Raw genomic sequence first — 24,432 nt, 5'->3', positions numbered from 1 at the left:
AATATCAAATGATTTAATGTTAGAAATAGTTCATTTACTAATAACCCAAGCAGTTGCAGAAGTATCTTCTCTGTTCCTGAGATTTTCACCAGGCCTAGGCATATATACCAGCCTATTCTTCAGCACAACTTAGAAAGTGTTTTAGGCCGGGCGCGGTGGCTCAAGCCTGTAATCCCAGCACTTTGGGAGGCCGAGGCGGGAAGATCACAAGGTCAGGAGATCGAGACCACAGTGAAACCCCGTCTCTACTAAAAATACAAAAAATTAGCCGGGCGCGGTGGCGGGCGCCTGTAGTCCCAGCTACTCAGGAGGCTGAGGCAGGAGAATGGCGGGAACCCGGGAGGCGGAGCTTGCAGTGAGCCGAGATCGCGCCACTGCACTCCAGCCTGGGCAACAGCGTGAGACTCCGTCTCAAAAAAAAAAAAAAAAAAAAAAAAAAGAAAGTGTTTTAAAGTTTCATCTTAAAAGACATGGATATTGGGATGTGCTTATGGTTCACCATAGCATGTATTTCATTAAAAGAAAAAAGAATGTGGGTATTTAAAGATATTTGGATATTTTTGAGTTTTCAACATTATGACATAGATACATTAAAAAATATAGGTGATAGTATTATGAAAACCTAATGTACTGATCATCTGATATAGGAAGATTATTACAACTATAATTGAAGCCCCTTGTGAAACCTGCCTCCCACCCTCCTTCCCTCTCCAGGTATTTTTGTTTGTTATTTCTTGAGATGGAGTCTTGCTCTGTCACCCAGGCTGGAGTGCAGTGGCGTGAACTTGGCTCACTGCAACCGCCACCTCCACCTCTCAGGTTCAAATAATTCTGCTGCCTTAGCATCCAGAGTAGCTTGGATTACAGGCACCTGCCACCATGTCTGGCTAATTTCTGTATTTTTAGTAGAGACAGGGTTTCACCATATTGGCCAGGTTGGTCTTGAACTCCTGACCTTGTGATTCGCTCACCTTGGCCTCCCAAAGTGCTGGGATTACAGGCTTGAGCCACCGTGCCTGGCCCCCCATCTCCAGTTTTTATACTTTTACTACACACACACACACACACACACACAGCCTTAAAAAATTACGCTATCTTTGGCATGTTTAAGTTTTTATATAAATTGTATCATTAATATACATATTCCTGCTTTTGAAAAGTTCAAACACTTCTATTGCTATTTAGCAATATGTTTTTTAGATATCCATTTTGGCAGATCTGGTTCTATTTCATTCACTTTCACTGATGGTTGCTATTTACTGGGTGAATAAATCCAAAAATTTTTCAGCCATTCGTATTTTTTGTTTTGTTTTTGGGATCGTGTCTTCCTCTTTCACCCAGGCTGGAGTACAGTGGTACCATCTGGGCTCACTGCAACCTCTGCCTCCTGAGTTCAAGTGATTCTCCTGCCTCAGCCTTTCCAGTAGCTGGGATTACAAGCATGCACCACCACGGCCTGCTAATTTTTGTATTTTTAGTAGAGACAAGATTTCACCATGTTGGCCAGGTTAGTGTCGAACTCCAGACCTCAAATGATCCGGCTTCCTCGGCCTCCCAAAGTGCTGGGGTTACAGGCGTGTGCCACTGCACCCAGCTTCTCTCCAGCTTTAATTTTTATATAAATTGTATCATAATATACATATCCTTTATTTCAAAAGGTTCAAAAACACTTTTATTGTTGTTTGGCAATATGTCTGTTTTTGTTGTTGAGACAGAGTCTCGCTCTGTCGCCCAGGCTGGAGTGCAGTGACACGATCTTGGCTCACTGCAAGCTCCACCTCCCAGGTTCACGCTATTCTCCTACCTCAGCCTCCGGAGTAGCTGGGACTACAGACGCCCGCCACCACGCCTGGCTAATTTTGTTTTTGTAATTTTAGTAGAGACGGGGTTTCACCATGTTAGCCAGAATGGTCTCGATCTCCTGACCTCGTGATCCGCCAACCTCAGCCTCCCAAAGTGCTGGGATTACAGGCGTGAGCCACCGCGCCCAGCCAGCAATATGATTTTTAGATTTATCCATGTTGACAGATCTGGCTCTATTCACTTTCACCAATGGTTGTTATTCATTGGGTGAGTAAATCAAAACATCTTTCAGCCATTCTTATATTGCTTATTTCAAAATTATTTTCAGTTTCAAAAATATTGTATTAAATATTATTTTATAATTATCCACATCTCCTTAGAAAATAATTTCTTTAGTAATATATATGTAGCAATAGGATTGCTGGGTTATAGGGTACACCCATCTTCACTAGATGTGGCCAAATTGTTCTCTAAAGTGATTGTATTAATACCGATTGATAGGCTCCACTAGCAGCGTTCCCTTGCTGATTCTCTCACTAAAATGTATCATCAGAATTTTGTAATTTTTCCAATCTGCTGAGTGTGAATAGAATAACTTAATGTTTCAACAGGAATTTCCCTGGTTGTAACTGAGGTTGAGCATCTTTTTATATATTTACTGGCCATACCGTTTCCTTGTTCTGAGAATTATATCTTTTTTCCTTATTTCTTAGGTTGCTTACGTTGTTAATGATTTATAGGAGTTCTTTATAATATTTGGTCATGAATCTTTTTTCTCCCAATCTGTGGCTTATCTTTTGATTTTTAAATGCTATCTTTTAGGCTGGCCACAGTGGCTCACGCCTATAATCCCAGCACTCTGGGAGGCCAAGGTGGGCGGATTGCTTGATCCCAACAGTTCAAGACCAGCCTGGGCAACATAGTGAGACCTCATCTCTACAAAAAATACAAAAAAAATTATAGCCAGGCATGGTGGCATGCACCTGTAGTCCCAGTTACTGGTGAGGCTGTGGTGAGAGGCTCCCTTGAGTCTGGGAGTGCCACTGCACTCCAGCCTATCTTAAAAAAAAAAAAAAAAAAGTTATTTTTCATTTAACAAAACATTCATTAATTATTTGAACATTTTTCTGTTTTCTAAAATTTTTCATACCATGAGATCATAAAACTATTTTCCAATATTTTTCTAAATGTTTTAAATGTTTTGTTTTCTTGTTTTATCTTTTAACCTACCTGTAGCTGAATTTTGAAAACTGTGTGGGATAGGGATCTCATTTTATTTTATTTTTCCAAAAGAACAACCAATTATTGTAGCACAACTTATTGAACACAACTTTCCTATGCTGGGAATGGGAAAAAGTTTGTTAATCCTGTTTGGGCTTTTCTTCTTGAAATGAAGAGTGTTCAGTTATTGTCATTTCTGAGAAAACTTAATATATTATTGTCTCTTTGAATTTTTTTTCCTGAATTTTTTTCTACTTTCTCTTTCTAAAACTCATATTAGAACTACATTAGACCTTTTCATTCTCTTTTCCACATTTCTTAACTTCTTTTTCATGGTGTTTTTCACTTTGATTCTCTATCTTGCCTTCTGTGCAATTTCCTTAGATTTAAGTTGCTGCTTATTAATTATTTCTTCAGCTGTGTCTAATATTCTCTTTAACATTTCCATTGAGTGTTGGTTTCAATAACTACATTTTTCATTTACATAAATTCTATTTTTCTTTTTCAAATCTTTTTGTCTTTTTAGTCCTTATTAGCCTTTAGTCAAATCTTTCAATCCTTTCTATGTGTCATTAGTTTTACAGATAGCCAATTTTACTTTTAATTTAAACATATTTCTAAAAAAATCTCTGATAATTCCATTACCTGAGTTCTTCCCATCATGTGTTGTGTAGATCGATTTCATTAGAGTTTCTTTTTTCATTTGTAGATTTTGAAAGGTGAACTTAAGCAGGTTTTTTGGGTGGGAATCTTGTACAATCTCCAGAACAGATTTTAATTTCCTTCTACCAAGGATATTACCAGCTTGGCAGCACTTCTTGTTGTTAGATTTTTGGCTTAGACGTCTCCAGACAACTGAATATAGTGGTTTATGCCTCTTTTATGTTTTTATTTATTTATTTGGGGGACTGGATTAAGAGACTGGCTAATTTTTGTATTTTTGGTAGAGATCTGGTTTAGTCATGTTGCCCAGGCTGCTCTCAAACTCCTGGCCTCAAGCGATCCACCCACCTCGGCCTCCCAAAGTGCTGGGATTACAGGCATGAGCCACTGGGCCCGGCCTCTTTCCCTCTTTTGGATGGCAGTGTTCAGTATACCCTTTGCAGAGGGGAAAAACTTTAGGGTGCCTTTCTTGACTCATGAGCCTCAGCTGAATCTCCTTTTTCTCAGAAAGACTCCAGGCCTCAACTGTTACTCATGTGGTCGTTAAGACCGTAGCCTTTTGTTTGCAAAGACAAATAAAACCCTGTAGAGCTGTCTAGCATTACTAGCTCATTCTTACCTTTCTGGTTGAAGTTTCTTCATCATTTTTGGCCACTGTAGACCTGTTACCTTACTACATTTTGTTTTGTAGCCGGAACGTTTTCCGGTTTTCCCTGTAGAGGGTGAGGTAACTCCCTCATTGGCAGAAAAGGAGGTCCATTTACTTGACTCTGCAAGCTTGGTTATCAGATAAGTGTCTTGGCTTAGAAAGAAAATGCCTTAAACAGTAACAGAACTAAACAATTACAGAGTAGAATATACATGTTTACTTTATAAACATATAATATATTCACTTTAAAATTGGTGTTGTGCTTTTGACGGCATTAAACTGCAATTTCAGGAAAACAACTGACTCTTTACTGAAAATGTTTTTACCCTTTGAACAGGTAGTTACTGAATATCTACTATTTGCACAACAGCATGTGATACACTTCAGATTTCAGCATGTTAACTACCGACCTATTTCTCTCTCTCAGCCAAAAGATAAACAAACTGATGTTTGAATCAGAAAAATGAAAATCAATGCTGTGTGTGTCTTCCCTGTGAAAAATACGTCCTTAAAACAAAACAATAAAGAGTGTAAATGGTGCTGGAATTTTGATAATTTTGTCATGAGCATACTACCCATTGAAAGTAATTAACCCTCTTGTTCTTTACTAAGTGGATATGTAGCTTAGTGGAGTACCGAGGGCTTGCAACCTGAATCTGATTTTATCTTTTTTTTTTTTTTTTAAACAAATAATTGTGACTCAAGGGAAGACTCAATGGATATATCTATACTTACACATATGTGTATGTTCATTTTGCTCCCTTAGAAATAATATCCTGTTGTTTGTACCAACGTTCTAGAAATCTGCAAGCCTGGTTAACTCAGTAAGAGAATGCACAGGGACGCCAGTTCACATCTATTGATTTGGTAGAGAGAGAAAGCAAGAATACAATAGTCCCAGCGTATTTATGTTTTCTCTTTCTGTGGTTTCATTTACCCTCAGTCAACCACAGTCTGAAAATATTAAATGGAAAACTCCAGAACTAAGCAATTCATCAGTTTTAAATGTCACGCCGTTCTGAGTAGCATGATGAAATCTTGCGTCATCCTGCTCCATCCTGCTAAGGGTGTGACTCATCCCTCAGTCCAGCGATCCCTTTGGTCACTTAGTAGCTGTCTTGGTTATCAGATCAACTGCCCTGTTGTCGCATTGCTTGTGTTTGTCACCCTTATTTTAGTTAATAATGACCCCAAGGCACGACTAGTGTACTGACTATTGTTGCTAATCCCTTACTGTGCATAGTTTATAAATTTAACTTTATCATAGGGATGTGTGTATTAAAAAAATAGCATATACAGGATTGTGTTCTACTTAGGGTTTCAGGCATCCACAGGGAGACTTGGAACGTATCCCCTGTGGATAGGAGGGGACTACTGTGCTGTGAGTAATGCCCATATCCTGTTACCCTTCTGAAAGGTCACCACAAATGGGGTTTGAAGCAAAGCGTTGTCTTGAGAAGAAATAATCAGAATTGACCAAATAATTCACGTCATATGACTATACCAGAATCTTTCTGTGCCTTTAAATGTCTAAAGGATCTCCAGGTTTAAGGATTATACAACAACTATCCTTTGAGTCAACAGAATTTATAAGAAGTTTGTTTCAAGGTCACTGTGACCTTGAAGCAAGCTGGCACAGAAGCAATCTCCAAATGGCTCTTCCTGTGGTCCCAGACTATTGTGAAGTAGCTCAGGAACTCCAAGGGACACCCCAGGAGTATGAAGACAGAAGGACAATCAATGTCCATGGCTGCATTGCATGGCTTCCTCTGACTTTCTTTCCCCAGTGCCTGAGATGTCCATGGGACCCCCACATAGCCCATGACAATGGAAAAGCCTGTGGGGCTGTTTTGCTTTTTCCCATAGTTTAATTGACTAGCAGGTCTGAGATGGTGCCATCTTTCTTAGAATTGAATTTGTGATTTATCTGACTCACAATCAATGAATGACAAATTCATTTACAAACACTTGATGAGAATCTACTAGGTGCTTGGGTTGAAGTGACAGAGGCAATTAAGAAATGGTTCCTGCCCTGAAGGAATTCATAGGATGGTGCAGGAGTCAGAGGGGTCAATAAATCTGTTAAATACAATATGATGAGGTCAATGTGGACAGAGAGGAAGCATGTAGCCAACCTTGGGAGTGTGGGAGAGAGGGTCAGAAAGGTGGTCCTGGAAGAAGTGACCTCAGACTTAAGGAATGAGAGATTTGCCTGGGTTTGCCAAGTGACGTTTCCTCAATCACAGGAATAAAGCAAAGCTTAGGTATTCTTTAGTTGGGAACAGAGCAGGAATAGCTATTTCCTCTTATTACCCGCATACTACTCAATGTAAGGTGTCCTTCCTTCCTTCTTTCCTTCCTTCCTTCCTTCCTTCCTTCCTTCCTTCCTTCCTTCTCTCTTTCTTTCCTTTCTTTCCTTCCTTTCCTTTCTTTCCTTCCTTTCCTTTCTTTCCTTTCTTTCTCTCTCTCTTTTCTTTCTTTCTTTCTTCTTTCTTTTTCTTTCTCTCTTTCTTTTTCTTTTTCTTTCTTTCTTTTCTTTCTCTTTCTTTCCTTTTTCTTTCCCTCCCTCCCTTCTTCCTTTCTCTTTCTTTTCTTTTTTTCTTTCCTTCCCTCCCTTCTTCCCTTCTCAGTCCCTTCCTTCCTTTCTTTCTTTTCTTTTCCCTTTCTTTCCTTCCTTCCTTCTTTCTTTCTTTCTTTCTTTCTTTCTTTCTTTCTTTCTTTCTTTCTTTCTTTCTTTCTTTTCTTTCTTTCTTTCTTTCTTTCTTTCTTTCTTTCTTTCTCTTTCTTTCTTCTTTCTCTCTCTCTCTCTCTCTCTCTCTCTCTCTCTCTCTTTTTCTCTCTTTTCTTTTGATACACTCTGTCACCCAGGCTGGAGTGCAGAGGCACCATCACGTCTCACTGCAGCCTCAACCTCCCCAGCTCAAGCGACCCTTCCTCCTCAGCCTCCCAAGTAGCTGTGTCTACAGGCACATTATCACTCTGCCTGGCTAACTTTTTTATTCTTTGTAGTGACAGGGTTTCCCTATGTTGCCCAGAATGGTCTTGAACTCCTGGGCTCAAGTGATCCTCCCACCTCGTCCTCCCAAAGTGCTGGTATTACAGTCATGAGCCACCATGCCTGGCCTGGTGTAGCTGTTTCTTGAAGCAAACTGTTCCACTTGATTCTCCTAATTTTTGTTTTCTTTTTGTTACCTTGACAACTTAGCCCACTACTAATATGTATGGTCTTATTTTCAGAAGCAAAAGGATTTCATCTTCTGAATGGCTTAGATGTTGTATATCATAATTGACATCTGGAAAGTGCATGGTCCATTTTCCACTGCTGGACCAGGGCTGATTTTCCCAGAGAAGATGTCACAGGAGGGTGACAATGGATATTGCATATTCAGTCTGTCTCCTCTTAGGCAACACATCAACTGCAAAAGACTTATAGTTGCTGCAGTCTGAATCTCAGCCTGGGGTCCGGGTCAAACTCAATGCATCTTATAACTGCAGTGATTAGAGCAAAGCCTTGACCATTTGCTTTGAACTCTGTTGATGAGTACAGGAATTCAAACAATGAATGGAAATGAATTTAGATTGGAGGCATGGAAAATAGATGGCAAGCTCTGAGAGTTTCCAGGGACAAAGTGTTCTTGATCTTCACTCCAGTGAATTGACATCTTCCCACATTTTGAAAATTTTTATTTTTACCATTGAAAATAATTCAATTTAACATGACCTCACTGAGGGTTCACTCTTAGGAAGCTACTTTAATGAGTACTGGGTTTAGAAGGATGAAAAAGACTTATTTTTGCTTCAAATTGCTTTCAATGTAGATGGACTCTTGAATATACAACCATAATGCAATGATAGTGTGGATTTCACTAATAGGTGAAAAAATTAGATTTCTGTGATCTTATTACCCCTGATTCCAAGACAAAGTGTGATAAAATGCAGGAGTCACAGCCGGGCCCATATCTCCCCAGAGCTGTTTGTTCCATAATTTTGCTTGCGTTCTACACCTCCGGATGCCAGCCATCATTAATATCTATGGATTTACTTTAGCACTTTTGTGGAATTCTGCAGCCGCATGCAAACTCAGTTCCATAATTGACACAAATAGATGGTCTCCAAACTCCCTGTTCCTGGAATCCCCACCTCTGCTTAGTGTCTCCTCACTCCCAACACTAACTTTGGCCCCAGTTTATTCTCAATCTTTGATTTGTCCTCTTCCCCTGTCATTCAACAAAATCATTTATTCAAGTCCTACCATTCTTGAGCCTCCGTGGGTTTTAGCAAGATTTGGCTCAAATGAAAAATGGAAAAAGCACTCCTTGGAGTTGCAACCTGGGCAATTTAAACCATTAGTGCAAATTGCAACAATAGAGCCAGAATCCTGAAAGAACTGAGGGTGGCAGTAGAGGAACAAGCATGCTATCTGGCCTTGGTGCTGAAAACAGCCAGATACAGGAATTCCAGCTTCATTCAATTTTCTGTCACAGATGGATTATTTCTCTTCGCGTTTCCTTTTGTCTTCTTTTTACCCCTTTTTAATTCAGCTTTTTGTCTTTTCTCCCTGATTCTCTTCCTCCATGTCTTCTCAATTGCTTTTGAAGAGTATGCAATTGGAGATATCATTTCTAGTTTTTTTTTTCTTATTTCCATCAAGAAATATTAAATCTGCCATCCTGTGCTTTTTCATCCACTTAAGTCTTACTTAAATAAATAGGCTCTACAAACTTATATAACGAAGTTCATTCTCTGTCATCTTTAATGCAAAACTTAAGAAGTAATGCTGGGTGGATAAAATTAGTGAAGAAATGGATTTAGGGAATTGCCTGCAGAGTTTTTAGCAAACAGTCAAACTACTTAAGTATCTGCATGAAGGATTGGCTAACTATGGCTGGTGGTTGTTTTTGTAAATAAAGTTTTATTGGAACATAGCCATGCTTACTTCTCTACATATTATCTACAAAGTTGAGTAGTTGTGACAGAGCTGTATGGCCTGCAGATCTTTAAGTATTTACTTTCTGGCCCTTTCCAGAATTTACTGACCCCTGCTCTAGGTGACTGTATTAGTATGCTGAGGCTAAAGTATACTGAAGCAGCAAATAATTGCAAAACCTCAGTGGCTTAGAACAAAGGGTTATTTCTCATTCACATGACATGATCTTTGAGAGTCAGTTTTAATATGTCTCTCCAGAATGCAGGCTAAAGGAGCAGCCCCTAATCTGGAATATTACTGATTTAGTAAAGAGTTTAAAAGAGAGAAAGTGGAACCACAATAGCCCTTACAACTTTTCTTAAGTGGCACATGTCACTTTCACTCGCGTTTCATTGGCCAAGGAAGTCATAAGGCCAAACCTGGGGAAGGAAGTGTATTTCTCCTGCAGGGACTTCTGGTATGGCATGCTACTTTCCTCACCAGGTTACTTAAGGATTTATACTGGCTGCTTGAACCTTGAAGGTCAAGTGGTGAGCTAAGGCCATGGTGAACCAAAACTGAGAGTATCTGAGAACCTACCAAGAAAACCGGTCTCATCACCCAAACACAGTAGGCAAAGAACCAGAAAATTATCTTAAAGGCAGTTGAGAGATGGGAGGTGGTGCACATCTCCAGAGCTGTCTTGCTATCATCTAGGAGTACCCTGTATGTAAGTCCTAATAAACTCATCTACTCACCAAGCTGGACTTGTCGAAGTCGTTTTTTTGGTCTCTCTGTTCCTTCCCAGTTTTGGGGAGGGGGATGTTATAGTCCCAGGTTTTTCTTGTAACATCTGGGAGGGAGGTCCTGGTTAGGAAGATCTGGAAAAGACTTTGACAATAGTATACAGTTGGTCCTTGAACAAATTGGGGTTTGGGGTGCTGACCACCTGCATGGTGAAAAATCCATGTATATCTTTTTCTCTTTTTCAATTTTTTATTTTCAATACAGGAGTGCAAGTGCAAATTTGTTACCTGGGGATACTGTGTGATGCTGAGGTTTGGAGTATGAATGATCCTGTCACTCAGGTACTGAGAATACTACCCAACAGTTTGTTTTTCTTCCCTTCCTTCCTTCCTTCCTTCCTTCCTTCCTTCCTTCCTTCCTTCCTTCCTTCCTTCGTCCCTCCCTCCCTCCCTCCCTTCCTTCCTTCCGTCCTCCCTGCCTCCCTCCCTCCCTCCCTTCCTTTTTTTCTTCCTATTTTCCTCCCTCCCTCCCTCCCTCCCTTCCTCCCTCCCTCCCTCCCTCCCTCCCTCCCTCCCTCCCTCCCTTCCTTCCTTCCTTCCTTCCTTCCTTCCTTCCTTCCTTCCTTCCTCCCTCCCTCCCCCCACCTTTTTTTTGAGATAGGGTCTCACTCTGTTGCCCAGGCTGGAGTGCAGTGGCATGATCTTGGCTCACTGCAGCCTCGACCTCCCGGGTTCAAGGGATTGCCCTGCCTCAGTTCCCGAGTAGCTGAGACTACAGGTGCATGCCACCATACCTGGGTAATTGTTGTATTTTTGTAGAGACAGGGTTTTGCCGTGTTACCTAGGCTGGTTTTGAACTGCTGAGCTCAAGCAATCTGCCTGCCTTGGTCTCCCAAAGTGCTGGGATTACAGGCATGAGTCACCATGTGTGACCAACCCAACAAATTTTCAATTTTTGCCGTCTTCCTTCACTCCCCTGTCTGGTGGTCTCCATTGTCTATTGTTGCCATCTTTATATCCATGAGTACCCGATGTTTAGCTCTCTCTTGTAAGTGAGAACATGTATTTGATTTTCTGTTCCTGTGTTAATTTGCTTAAGATAATGGCCTCCAGCTGCATCTGTGTTGCTGCAAAGGACATACTTTTATTCTTTTTTATAGCTGCATAGAATTCCATGGTGTATATGTACTGTATTTTCTTTATCCAATCCACTGTTGATGGACACCTGGATTTATTCAATTTCTTTGCTATTGTGAATAGTGCTGTGATGAATTTGCAAGTGTATGTCTTTTTGGTAGAATGATTTATTTTCTTTTGGATATATACCTGGTAATGGGATTTCTGGGTCAAATGGTGATTCTAAGTTCTTTGAGGAATCTCTCAACTGCTTTCCAACTGACATTGTTGAGTGGCTGAACTAATGTTCATTCCCACCAACAGTGTATAAGCATTCCCTTTTCTCAACAGCCTCACCAACATCTGCTGTAGTTTGACTTTTTAATAATAGCTATTCTGGTATGAGATGGTATCTCACTGTGGTTTTAATTTGCATGGTTCTGATGATTAGTGATGATACTCATTTTTTCATGTTTCTTGGCCATTTGTATGTCTTCTTTTAAGAAGTGTCCATGTCCTTTGCCCATTTTTAATGGGATTATTTGTTTTTTGCTTGCTGAATCGTTTAAGTTCCTTTATAGATTCCAGATATTAGACCTTTGTCAGCTGCATAGTTTGTGAATATTTTCTCCCAGTCTGTGAGTTGTCTGTTTACTCTGTTGATAATTTCTTTTGCTGTGTAGAAGCTCTTTAGTTTAATTAGGTTCCACTTGTCAATTTTTATTTTTGTTGCAATTGTTTTTGAGGGCTTTGTTATAAATTATTTCCCAAGGCCCATGTCCAGAATGGTTTTTCCAGGGCTTTCTTCTAGGGTTCTTATAGTTTGAGGTCTTCATATATAACTTTTGACTCCTCCAAAACTTAATTACTAATTGTCTACTGTGTCTGGAAGCCTTACCAATAAAATCAACAACCAATGAACACGTATTTTGTGTGTTACATGTATTATATACAATATTCTTACAAAAAATAAGCTAGAGAAAAGATAATGTTATTCAGAAAATCACAAGAAAGAGAAAATATTTTACTATTTATTAAGTGGAAGTGGATCATCATAAAAGTCTTCATCCTTGTTGTCTTCATGTTAAGTAGGCTGGGAGGAGGAGGAAAAGGAGGGGTTGGTCTTGCTGTCTCAGGGGTGGCAGAGGCGGAAGAAAATCCATGTATAAGTGGACCTACTCAGTTCAAACCCAGGTTGTTCAAGGGTCAACTGTAGTCTATTACAGTGCCTATCCAGCTTTTGTTAAGGATTCACCATAAAAATGAAAACTTCTACAAGATCTTGGGACAGAAAGGCTAATTTTTGTCCTCTCTTTCCTTGGAGCATATTAACAGTATGAGTTCTACAGTGAGTACAACCTCAGAGTTCTATGTGTCCTGGGGTGAAAGGGAACCTCAGAGTATGTGGATTCTTAGAAAGAATCTTGACCTTGCCCTTCTTCATCCTGCTACTCACAGTCACCCCCTCTCCCTATTTGAGAGTCTCAAGGTTGACCTCACCCTCCCTTCATCCTCATGTTGCAGACTGAGTTTTTTGAGAAGGAGATTTGAGTGCAGGTGGTTTACAGGGATGCACTCTCAGTATCACCAGTAGTGGAGGGAATGAAATGCAGATGCAATAGGGGCCTCCACAGATCCTGCAATGCTGGAGAAGCTCTGAAGCTTGGATCACCATTCAAAGTGGTTGCCAAGGGGCCAGGCATTGATACCTCCATATTGACCCGTCATTGGGTTGGGCTAAGACACTGGGCAAAGTGGCTTTTTTTTAGCCACAGGCAATTCCTGCAGAGGGCCTCAGTTAAGAGCTGTCAGCACTGATACTCCCAGCTGCTCATAAATTCTCAGTTGGAATGAATCCCTGTAACAAGAAATGGATTAACAAGAGAAAAACAAACATTTATTAACATGTTTATTTCATATATTCATGGGAGATACCCATGGAATGAATAAATCTCAAAAAAAGTGGCTTTGAATTTGAACTTCATGTAGAATATTGAACAAAGAACAGTACATTTTTAGGGATGTGACAAGAGACAAAGGAAAAGGACTTTAATGCTCCATGGGTGGCAATTTATAGGAAGGCAAATGACCTTCAGATAAACTCTGGTGAGTAAAGCTTGTTAATGTAGATTTCCCTGGTGCCATCTCCAGTCCAGAAGGGTCTAAAGTTGTCTCCACTGGTCAACCTTTGTTCTCCCTGGTAGAAGGGGATGTGGGCGCCAGGTATCTTTAGTATTTGTAAATCTATGTTTTGCTTTTAGGCAAAATGAAGGAGGGCAGAGCGCTTTCCTGCAACTGCTTCTTCTTAATTGCCTTCAGCTAAGCAACCCTTTGAGAGGCATATTTTGGGGTGGCATGGTCTAGTATCCCAAAAAGCCAATAGACTGAGATCATCAAAGGAATGGCAGGTAGAGAAGAGGTCTAAGAACAAAATCCTGGACAATAAAAATGAGAAGCCAGAAGGGTCAAACATTGTTGGAGTTAGGGTAGAAGATGGTGTGAGCTGGTGGTAGGAGAGTAGGATGCTGGAAACTGGGGATTTGAATGGGATGCATTTGTTGGTATTAGGGTGTGACCATGGAGGTGTGTGGCTATGGGGAGAAGGAGGACAAGATCCTTGTTGGTGAAGAGCCAAACATTGACAAGCTAATGGGTTGAACATATCACCTATATCGGGTATCAAAATCCCCCAAAATTATGGCAGGAATAGTATTGGAGAGACAGTGAGTTGGGTCTAAAATCTTCAGTGACTAAGCGGTAGTGACTGTGATTCTTTCAGTGATCACAATAATTAAGGTAGTAAGTATCTTCTAGTACTATTTTGTATAAGCTTGGTTATTTCAATTTCAATTCAGTTAGTATATTCAATTAGTATAGGTTTCAGTTTCTTTGTCTAAAAACAGAGAAGTTGGTCCCAGGTACCTCTAAGTTCCCCTTTTGTTCTAAAATTCTCTAACTTGAAAAAATATATAGATTGCCATCTTTAAAAGCTCTTCTTGTCAACTGGAGAAGAGTTGAACTCTTGCTAATTTGCAAGGGCATTTTCTTATAGCTAACAAGATAAACTAAAGGCCTTGATAGGTTAAAGGGGAGGACGATGAGGGAGGGGGAGGCAAAATTTAATTCTACAAGTGTACTAAGTACCAACCAGGGAAATTTGGAGTTAATGTTCTTGGAGGTTTCGCCATTGAAGAGAGAAAATTTTGTGGCTGTAAGTTTATGAAATGAGCCACTAGTGAGTCTTTGGCATGAGAACTCTAATTGAATGAACACCCACATGTGTCAGAGAGGATTCCCTCACTCCTCTGTTCTCCCTTGATCTTGCAGTCATGCTTCTCCACTAGAGCTCTTTTCTCATTGCATCATAGTAATTTGTTTTTCTTCTCTATTATCCTGCCAGGAATTGGAACTAAATGAGGAAAGGATTTTTTTTTATTCATTTATGCAACTATCTTCAAGCCCAATGCTTGTAATATGAGTCACTTAATAAATATTTTTTTTTTTTTGAGTGACAGGGTCTTGCTATGTCACCCAGGCTGGAGTGCAGTGGTGCAAGCATAGCTCACTGCAGCCTTGTACTCCTGAGCTCAAGCAATCCTCCTGCCTCAGCTTCCTGAGTAGCTAAGACTACAGGTGCGCACCACCATGCCAAGTTAATTTTTAATTTTTTTGCCGGGCGCGGTGGCTCAAGCCTGTAATCCCAGCACTTTGGGAGGCCAAGACGGGCGGATCACGAGGTCAGGAGATCGAGACCATCTTGGCTAACACGGTGAAACCCTGTCTCTACTGAAAAATACAAAAAACTAGCCGGGCGAGGTGGCGGGCACCTGTAGTCCCAGCTACTTGGGAGGCTGAGGCAGGAGAATGGCGTAAACCCGGGAGGCAGAGCTTGCAGTGAGCTGAGATCCGGGCACTGCACTCCAGCCTGGGCGACAGAGCAAGACTCCGTCTCAAAAAAAAAAAAAAGGAAAAAAAAATTTAAATTTTTTCATAGAGATGAAATCTTTGTTGCCCAGGCTCATCTTGAACTCCTGGCCTCAAGTGATCCTCCTGCCTCAGCCTCCCAAAGCATTGGGATTACAGGCATGAGCCACTGTGCCCGGCTGATAAATATCTAATTAATGCAGGGTTGAATAGGTGATTGAATACATGAATGAAATCAGTAGGCACTTATTTTTTTGCCTTAGCATCTATAAAATAATAACCATCTTGTGGGTTGCAGTTACTGTACAACTGAAGTGTTTGTAGGTGTTTGACATGCACATTTGAAGTAGCACGTGAAAAAGCCACCTGATTAGGCAGTGTGATAGGATTACTGATTTCTGCTGATGGCCATGCCTACCTCACTCTGGGATTCTGGGATTGTACTTTTGCATGGAACATCTCTCCTTGTGCTAACTCCTGATTTGACTTGCATCACATCACCAAAGTGTTTCCAGTCATCTAGGTCTTTTGGAAACTCTGGGGCTAAGAATCCTTGAAAGACCTAAAGGAAGTATTTTGAGGAACTGGGCCCTCTCATGGCCTGTCCTTGGTAGGGGCTTTGGACTGGGATGGAAGTCTCCCATATCCATGTGTCTGGGAAAAATGCAAATGGCAGTAATACCACCAGCTCCTTATTTCTCACTGATGCTGGACAGAGACCCAGCAACCTTCGCCCTGGAAATAAGCAAGTGGTTTTGACATGACCTCTGAGGTGGGGCTTGGTTTTTCAAGAAACCCTCTCTCCTGTCAAGCCAGGTCTATTCTGGATGCTGGGACCAGAGAAGTGGCCACCACCACGTGGAGCAGTTGAGACCCATGGTGAGGTGAGGATAAAATAATTCGTTGTCTTGCTTTCATCTCTCATTAGCTGAGATAACATAGGCACGTTACTTCCAGCTATGAACTTCTCTTCTCAACTGTAAAATAAGAGGGTTGACTCAAGAGGAAAATAGCCTTTTCCAGCTCTGTCATTCCACAGTACTGTGGATTTTTCTTTTAGGGATGAAAATGGGTTCCAGTACAAGTTGTCCTCACTCTAAGGAAGCCCTGGCCAGCCACTCCCTTCTCCTCTTGAGATAACATTTTAGTTATCATCTTTCTCAGTCACCACCTCTGTCTTACAGTTTTTATTTTTCACGTCATTGTTTTCTTATTTACCATCAAATGTGGGTTAGTTTACAGACATTCTGGAAGAAGTAAAATCGACTCAGCATAGATTTATATGGGTAACAATCTGCAGCACACACTGAAGCAAGGACATGGTATTAGGCCGTTCTCGCATTGCTATAAGGAAATACCTGAGACTGGGTAATTTATAAAGAAAAGATGTTTAATTGGCTAACAGTTTTGCAGGTTATATAGGAAGCATGATGCTGGCATCTGCTCAGTTCCTGGGGGGAACCTCAGGAAACTTACAATCATGGTGGAAGGCAAAGGGGAAGCGAGACTTCTCACATGGTAGGAGCAGGAGTAAGAGCAAGGGTGGGGTCGGGGGGGAGGTGGCGAAATGTTACACACTTTAAACAACCAGATCTCAAGAGAACTCTCTCACAAGAACAGAACCAACAAGATGGTGCTAAACTATTCATGAAGGATCCACCGCAATGATCCAATCACCTCCCACCAGGCCCTACCTCCAACATTGGGGATTCCAATTTGACATGAGATTTGGGTGTGGACACTGACCCATACCATTTCAGACATGAACAGGAAAAGACAGGGCCCTGTCCCCCACGATCACACACAGCCTGGCAGAAAAGTCTGTTAGCTCCATTGCTACAATTCCATTCTAAAGACTGTAGGTGCTCAATAGCATTTTTTCTCCCTCCCAACCTGGGAGCATAAATAAAATCCTAGGTTCGTGACTGAGACCCCTGTAGCAAAAGACAGATTAACAAAAGGAAAAACATACAAATGTATTTAATATAAGTTTTATGTGACACAGGAGCCTTCATAGGGAAACAAAGATTCAAAGACATAGTTAAACTCAAATGTTTTTTAAAAATATTTTAAAATTTTTATTTGAGATGGAGCCTTGCAGTGTTTCCCAGGCTAGCCTTGGACTCCTGGCCTCAATTGATCCTCCTGCCTTGGCCTCCCAAAGAGTTGAGATTATAGGCATGAGCCACTATACCCAGCCAAACTTGAGTGGTTTTTTTATAGCTGGTTTGATCAAGAATGGATAGTTGTGGAGAAATATGAGTGGGAAAAAACGGTGTGATCTAATGGTAATAAACTTGGGGAAACTTAGCAAACCTATCTGTTCAAATTCTTCTGTGTCCCTGTGTCTTCAGAGATAAGGTTACTCCTTTTTTCTGGGTATAGGGTGGATACCTTTTACACGAGATTTTTATATCCTGCTTCAGGGGAGGACAAGTGAAGGTCAGAGAGACCTTCCTGTTTCTGCTGTTTTCTCACATTCCTTCAGCTTGAAGTATTCAGTATGTCAGGGTGCCATACTTTGGGGTAGGGTGTTTGGAATTCACCAGCACGTTTCAAAAGGAATATGAAGACGTTACCAGCAGCTATAAATACATAGAGTAATGGTCCTTTTCTTCTCTTTTCTCTTTTCTCTTTTCTCTTCTCTTCTCTTCTCTTCTCTTCTCTTCTCTTCTTTCTTTCTTTCTTTCTTTCTTTCTTTCTTTCTTTCTTTCTTTCTTTCTTTCTTTCTTTCTTTCTTTTCTTTTCTTTTCTTTTCTTTCTTTTCTTTTCTTTCTTTCAGCAAAGACAATGTGTACCTTCTATCCTGTGTTAGTTTGGTTAGGTTCTTTTGGTTTTGTAGAATTGTTATCTTGCTGTGATTATGTTCTCTTAACAGTAAGGAAAACCATGTAAAAAGCAGGGTGTTCAAAATTCTGGGGACTGAGACTGGGAAAGAAAGCAGGCCCAGCAAGCTAGTTCTGCAGGGCTGTGATGAGGGAGAAGTTGACTTGGGTGGCACCAAAGGCAACACAGCGCCCTCTAAGGGTGGTAGTTACTGAACTATTATACTTCGCTGACATATGGTTTACTCATTAAAAGTCTTGGAAAAGCAAAATTTTAACTACCTTTGCTCCAAGAGAGTAAACTCTATTTAGAACAAGGGAAAGCTTTCTATTTTTTACCCAGGAAAGAGCTAACCCAGGTGTGGACTGGGAAATGACAACTTCCTAGGTTTTCACAGTGAGGTTCATTTTGAGATCTGGTAACAGGTCATAGAATATCAAATTCTTACACTCTATACCGTTAAGCACAAAAGACTTCCAAGGAAAATTGCAACGATTTTTGGATAGCACTCACCTCTGCTTCTCTATATTATTTCAAGTATTACAGAGTTGATAGCATCACACACACACACACACACACACACACACACACACACACACACACACACACATTTTAAGGTTCACAGCAAGGTTGAATGGAAGATACAGAGATATCCCATATATTTCTGCCACCCACCACATGCATGGCTACCCCACTATCAACACCTCCCATCAGAGTGGCACATTTGCTACTTGATGAACCTACACTAAGTCATTATCATCTAAAGTCCATAGTTTACATTAGGGTTCACTCTTGTTATACATTCTATGGATTTAGACAAATGCATGGTGATGTGTATCCACCATAGTACTACCATATGGAGTAATTTCACTGCCCTAAAAATGTTCTGTGCTCTGCCTAATCATCCCCCATCCCCAACCTCTGGCAATCACTGTTTTTTTACTGTATCCACAGTTTTGCCTTTTCCAGAATGTTATATAGTTGGAATCATACAGTATGTATATTAAACTAAACATACTCTTATAAAACTAAACATTTTTAGCTTTTTAGGCTTTTCAGATTGGCTTCTTTCACTTAGTACTGTGCATTTAAGTTTTCTCCATGTATTTTCATGGCTTGATAGCTCATTTCTTTTTAGCACTGAATAATATTCTGGTGTCTAAATGTATCACAGTTCATTTATTCATTCACCTACTGAAGGATCTCTTGGTTGCTTCCAAGTTTTTTAGCAATTATGAATAAAGCTGCTATAAACACCCATGTGGGCCAGGTGTGGTGGCTTACGCCTGTAATCCCAGCACTTTGGGAAGCCAGGACGAATGGATCACTTGAGTTCAGAAGTTTGAGACTAACCTAGGCCACTTGGCAAAATCCTGTCTCTACAAATAATTTTTTTTTTTAATTGGCTAGGTGTTGTGGTGCGTGCCTGTAGTTCCAGCTACTCAGGAGGCTGAGGTGGGAGAATCACTTGAGCCAGGGAGGTTGAGGCTGCAGTAAGCCATGGTGGCACCACTGCACTCCAGCCTGGGTGACAGAGTGACAGACTGAAACCCTGTCTCAAAAACAAACAAACAAAAAATCCATGTGTAGGTTTTTGTGGAGACATACGTTTTCAGCTTCTTTGGGTAAATTTCAAAGGGTGAGATTGCATGGTATGATTTTAGTTTTATAAGGAACTGCCAAACTGCCCCCCAAGTGGCTGTACCATTTTGCATTTCACCAGCAATGACTGAAGATTCCTATTGCTCCACATCTGGAATTTGGCCATTCTAATAGATGTGTAGCAGAAGAGCATTATATTTTACACACTTCATAGTTGAAATTTGGTTGGTTACCATTCTTGGGTTATTTATTTTTTGATAGTTTTATTGTTCTGATTATTAGTTATTAATGTCAGCCGGGCACGGTGACTCATGCCTGTAATCCCAGCACTTTGGAAGGCCTAGGCAGGTGGATCATGAAGTCAGGATTTTGAGACCAGCCTGGCCAACATGGTGAAACCCCATCTCTACAAAAAATACAAAAATTAGCTGGATGTGTTGGCATGTGCCTGTAATCTCAGCTCTTTGGGGGGTTGAGGTAGGAGAATGGCTTGAACCCGGGAGGTGGAGGTTGCAGTGAGCTGAGATCACACCACTGCACTCCAGTGTGGGTGACAGAGCAAGACTCTGTCTCAAAAAAAATTAATTATTAATGTCATTTATCATTAATGAATAACTGTCCAGAAATTTATGTCAACTTCATTTGGATGTGAAAAATACTACATGATGTGCTTGCTATTAAAGAATGTTTAATTAGGAAAAATGTCATTTTAGGAAACATATCTTTTTATGTAACTTATCCCATCTGTCTGTTACCACGATGTCTGGGCTCTAATTTCCTCTCCTGAATTGCTTGCTCTTTCAAAGTAGAACATCATTTTGTTCACTTTAGTGTTCTCTCCAATTCTTTTCACATGCTTCACACAAAGAAAGAGTGTAATAAATGCTTGACTAAAACCTTGGATTTTAGGGAAAAAAAGACCCTATGCTATAAGCAATTAAGCAAATCATTGACCTACTTGTTACTTGATGAGAGAGGACAAGTACCTTGCACCTGGTAATAGAGCTAATAAGTGGTAGAACTTGGGTTCAAAATCAGGCAGTTTGATTCTAGAGTTTCCCATCCATAGTCAGGTGCATGTATGTATTAGTAGCCACCCCCACCCCATAACTGATATCTCCTCCTTTTCCCTCCTATAGGAGCAACGCTCTCTCATACACAGGTATCCACACCTCCTTTATACAGCCCATTTGCTGTGGGGAGCTGATTCTGTTCCTGGCTACTGAGGTGGGGCATGTACCCAGGTGGAGCCTATACCAATGATGGAAAACCATTCCCTGATCAGAGTTATTGCATCGGGGATGGGTAGCGAGCCTGAGACCATGTTTGCTGAGTAATTTCTGGTAAAGAAGTGTCCTCTGTTTTGGAAAAACTGGGAAACCAGCTTCTTTCTCTATCCTTAGACATGAATGGAGGCAGGGCCCAGGCAGTTGTGGATAGCCCAAATAGGACTGCTGGGATTGAAGATGACATTGCCAAGGGCAGACAGATGTTGAAGTAAACTTGGTCTTGGATGACACTGTTGAGCAATTGAACTGAACCAATCCTGAAACTAACCTTACTTCTAGCATTCAGTCATGTGAGTGATTAATTCTCTTTTATCATTTGAGGTTTTTTTTTTTTTCCTCACCCAGTGGAAACTCTTCACGGTGACAGTAAGGGAAGATAGTATTTCTTTCTCAAAAGCTAACTGGTTAGAACTTCAACAGAGTATAGTTATCATGCTTGGAAAGAACTAATTAGATCTTAGTATTAAAAAGCTATGTGATAACTGGTTCATGTTATATTTACAGCTCTGTATTCAAATAAAACCCAAATGTCAGATGCTTGAATATGAATATAAAAATATCAGGACCCGCTGTTACTGCAGCTGAAACTGAATTACAGATCCCTGAGGGAGAATCAATACTTTCCCTTTAAGCCAAACTCAGGATTCCAAATAACAAATAATAAATGGGCAAGGAAAATATTTTTAAAATACCTTTACAGAGGATAAAAGTTAGGGGGAGAATGCTACTTGTCTGTTATAAGAGTTGGAAAAATCCTCCCTTCAGCTTTTTCTATATATCTTTCTTCTCCCCCAAGGTAGAGCCAATTAAATAACTTTTATGGTGAAAAATTCAGTTGTTTGAGATTATAAAGACAAATAATCAAAGATAAAACGATTACCTTGAAGGCCAGTCATGGTGGCTTACATCTGTAATCCCAGAGCTTTGGGACGCTGAGGCAGGAGGATGGCTTGAGCCTAGAGGTTCTAGGCTGCGGTGAGCTGTGATGGCGCCACTGCACTCCAGCCTGGGTGACAGGGTGAGATCATGTCTCTTAAAAAGAAAAAAAAATTATCACTTTGAAAGAAATTTTCTTTAAGATTTCATTGGTTCTCACCTTTAAACTAGAAGAGCAGAGTTTCTGTTGGTACAGCACTAAGAAAGAATAGAGAACAACAACAAAAATACCTTCAGAATAAGGGGAATGTATATTGATCATTCTTGGTTAGAAAACGTACAAGGCGCTCTTGGTACAAGGTCACCATTATGTTTTCCTTTTTTTTGACAGAATCTACAGGCTTAATACTTTCCTTTCCAGCTTGAAAGAATCTCTCCTCCTTTCCCCTCCTTGATACTCTATCTTGAATAGTCAAACAGAATTATAAGATGCTTGTTTAAATTGGGAAGAAAACAATCATTTTCTGCTTTTGTTTTATTTGTATCAGCCAGAGTCAAGGGCCTCCAACCAGCTAATGTTATGGACACAGTATCTGGAGAGTCCTGCATTTCAAAACTTACTCTAAGGAAGACTGCTTTGATTTTCAAAGTCTCTGGACTACAGAGAGATTGAACTCTGGCTGCAAGACACTGTCTATCATAGAGCCAATGGCGAAATTGCCGTAGAGAAGAGACATAAATAACCACAACTGCCAGAAAATAAAGCTGGTAATCTCTAGAAATGCCTGGATACATTAAAATGAAATATAACCCAAGACTCTGGTTTTTTAGACCCCGTTGAATACTTTGTTCTCAGTCAGCTGATAAAATTTTAATTTATTATTGCATGTTTATGATGAAATGTAACATAACTCATTCATTGTCTCCATTAATCCTCTCTCATCCATAAAAATAGCATATGTGTTGATGATCTACATTAAAGTAATTGTTTACCATGTGTAGTATTATAGCGATAATCTATAGATAATATGAAAGTTTCTAGAAAATTAAGGTATATAGAACTGTAGAAAGAGATAAATCTTTAAATATTTAAGGTTTTGATCTGCTCATATAATGAACTGGTGTTTTAGCCACTTGAGCCGCCTAGTGGTAATCTACATGAGATATGATTTCTTATTCTGAAAAACAATGTAAAAGTTTAACAGTTTCCAATTTAAAAGGAATGAACTAAGTAAAGCGAATCATAACCATTATATATTATACATTCAGCTTTTGAATTATTACTTATTGGTAGAAGATTGAATATTAGAAAATAAATTATAAAAACAGTTCTTTGCTTATTTTGTTTCTTCTAATGGAGGCCACATAGCCAAGAAAATTAAAGTTATAAAAAATTATCATTGAAGGGGGTGCTTTCAATATATGTAAGAAAGAAAAAGCAATCAAATATTTAGTGTACTAAAATGAATAATGCATTTCCCAACTTAATTGTATTCAAACATAACCTTTGATAAGTAGTCTTTGGTGTAGTCATATTCTCTTAAATCTGTCTTTTAGCCAATCATTAGTCTGTCTTCTTATATTCAAGGACAAAATTGAATCACTAATCTGCTCAGTGGTCCATTAGAAATACTCTGTAACCAGATCACAGTGTGTCTAATTTTAGACTTCTTTAACTGGGAACTGCAGATCAAAGCAAGTTTCCATTTTGGCTCTATTCTGGTATAATAACTTCCAGCAGAGCTAAATCATGAAATACTGCTAACTTCACGTGTTAGAATCCACATTCATCTTTGCCGTGTTAACTTCTAAGGAGCTTTTTATTTGTTGTTCCAAGAATGCCAGGTTCTTTGGTTTCCTGCTTTCTTAAATTGCCATATGTCTCTAAATAGGTTTTTTTTCAAAATCAGAATTAGCACAAAGATAGATAGTTTTGTCTTCTTTGAATTCACCAGCCTCCCTACTTGGTAGGATTGCAAAACTATCTTATGAACCCAGCAGAGAAAATATCCTCTCTTCTTGATGATCCTGCTTGTTGGAACTCTGACCTCTCCATTTCTTCTGTGGTTTCACTGGGTAAGCTGAAGACCAGTCTTCACATGTGGTTCCTGGAAGCAATGGCATATAAAGTTGATCTAAAGTCTAGAGGATTGAAGAGCGCCAGCCTGAGAGCAGACAAAACCTTGAAGGAGTAATTGAGCAGGGTAAAAAAGGAATAGACTCTAAAAGAGGAGAAGCTTCCCTGATATATAAGGCACCCAGGAAGATCTGTGGGGGAACAAGGTAATGGAGGGAGAATTCTGCTACAACAGAATGGTGTCTGCTATTTTGCTCCCCTCTCCCCACCTTTTTTTTTTTTTTTTTTTTTAGAAATACCATTTTTCTGGATAGAATGTGTGGTCGTGGGGTAGACATATTTCCTAGGCTGGGCCAATCAGAGAATTACCCGAGTCATTTTGAACTTAGCTCTAGTGAGAAGTCTGAGATATTCTCTGGTGTCAAACTTAGGAGATGTGAATTGTGGTGCTGCTTCCTGCTTTGTGGAGAAAATCAGTCCAGAAGATGAGATGGCAGCTGAGAGCAGAAACAGGCAGAGACACAGAGCAGGGAACATGCCTGAGCCATGCTTTTTGGAACCATACGTTTCCCCTTTTCCCTCAGCTAGTTGGAGTTGGGTTTCTGTCACTTACATCCCAAAGAGTCCTGATTAGTACAGAGCAGATACTGCCTGCATAGTCAAGTAACTTGTTCAAGGGTTACCAGTGAACAGAACATTCTGGAAGGTAAGGGAAAAGAGCAGGTTCCAGAGTC

The 24,432-nt window shown here is 40.1% G+C and overlaps 2 long non-coding RNA genes across 4 annotated transcripts in view; one reads left to right on the top strand and one right to left on the bottom strand.

Annotated features, from left to right (window-relative positions):
• Window positions 1–24,432, bottom strand: part of LOC139356399 (uncharacterized) — a 70,005-nt gene that overhangs the window by 33,611 nt on the left and 11,962 nt on the right. For all 3 annotated transcript variants that reach the window (XR_011608202.1, XR_011608204.1, XR_011608203.1), the window contains exons 2-3: window positions 21,626–21,777; window positions 10,001–10,133 (exon numbers count right to left, since the gene is read on the bottom strand). This is a non-coding gene — a long non-coding RNA (uncharacterized lncRNA). The remainder of the gene's footprint in view (window positions 1–10,000; window positions 10,134–21,625; window positions 21,778–24,432) is intronic.
• On the top strand, window positions 10,137–22,854 carry LOC139356400 (uncharacterized). Its single transcript, XR_011608205.1, has 4 exons — window positions 10,137–10,330; window positions 15,841–15,912; window positions 20,860–21,035; window positions 22,170–22,854. It is a non-coding gene; the product is annotated as an uncharacterized lncRNA (long non-coding RNA).

Source organism: Macaca nemestrina, chromosome 9, assembly GCF_043159975.1.
Source record: "Macaca nemestrina isolate mMacNem1 chromosome 9, mMacNem.hap1, whole genome shotgun sequence".
In the NCBI taxonomy this organism is placed as follows: domain Eukaryota; kingdom Metazoa; phylum Chordata; class Mammalia; order Primates; family Cercopithecidae; genus Macaca; species Macaca nemestrina.
Note: the sequence above shows the minus strand (reverse complement) of the source record. Positions and strands in the feature narration are given on the sequence as shown.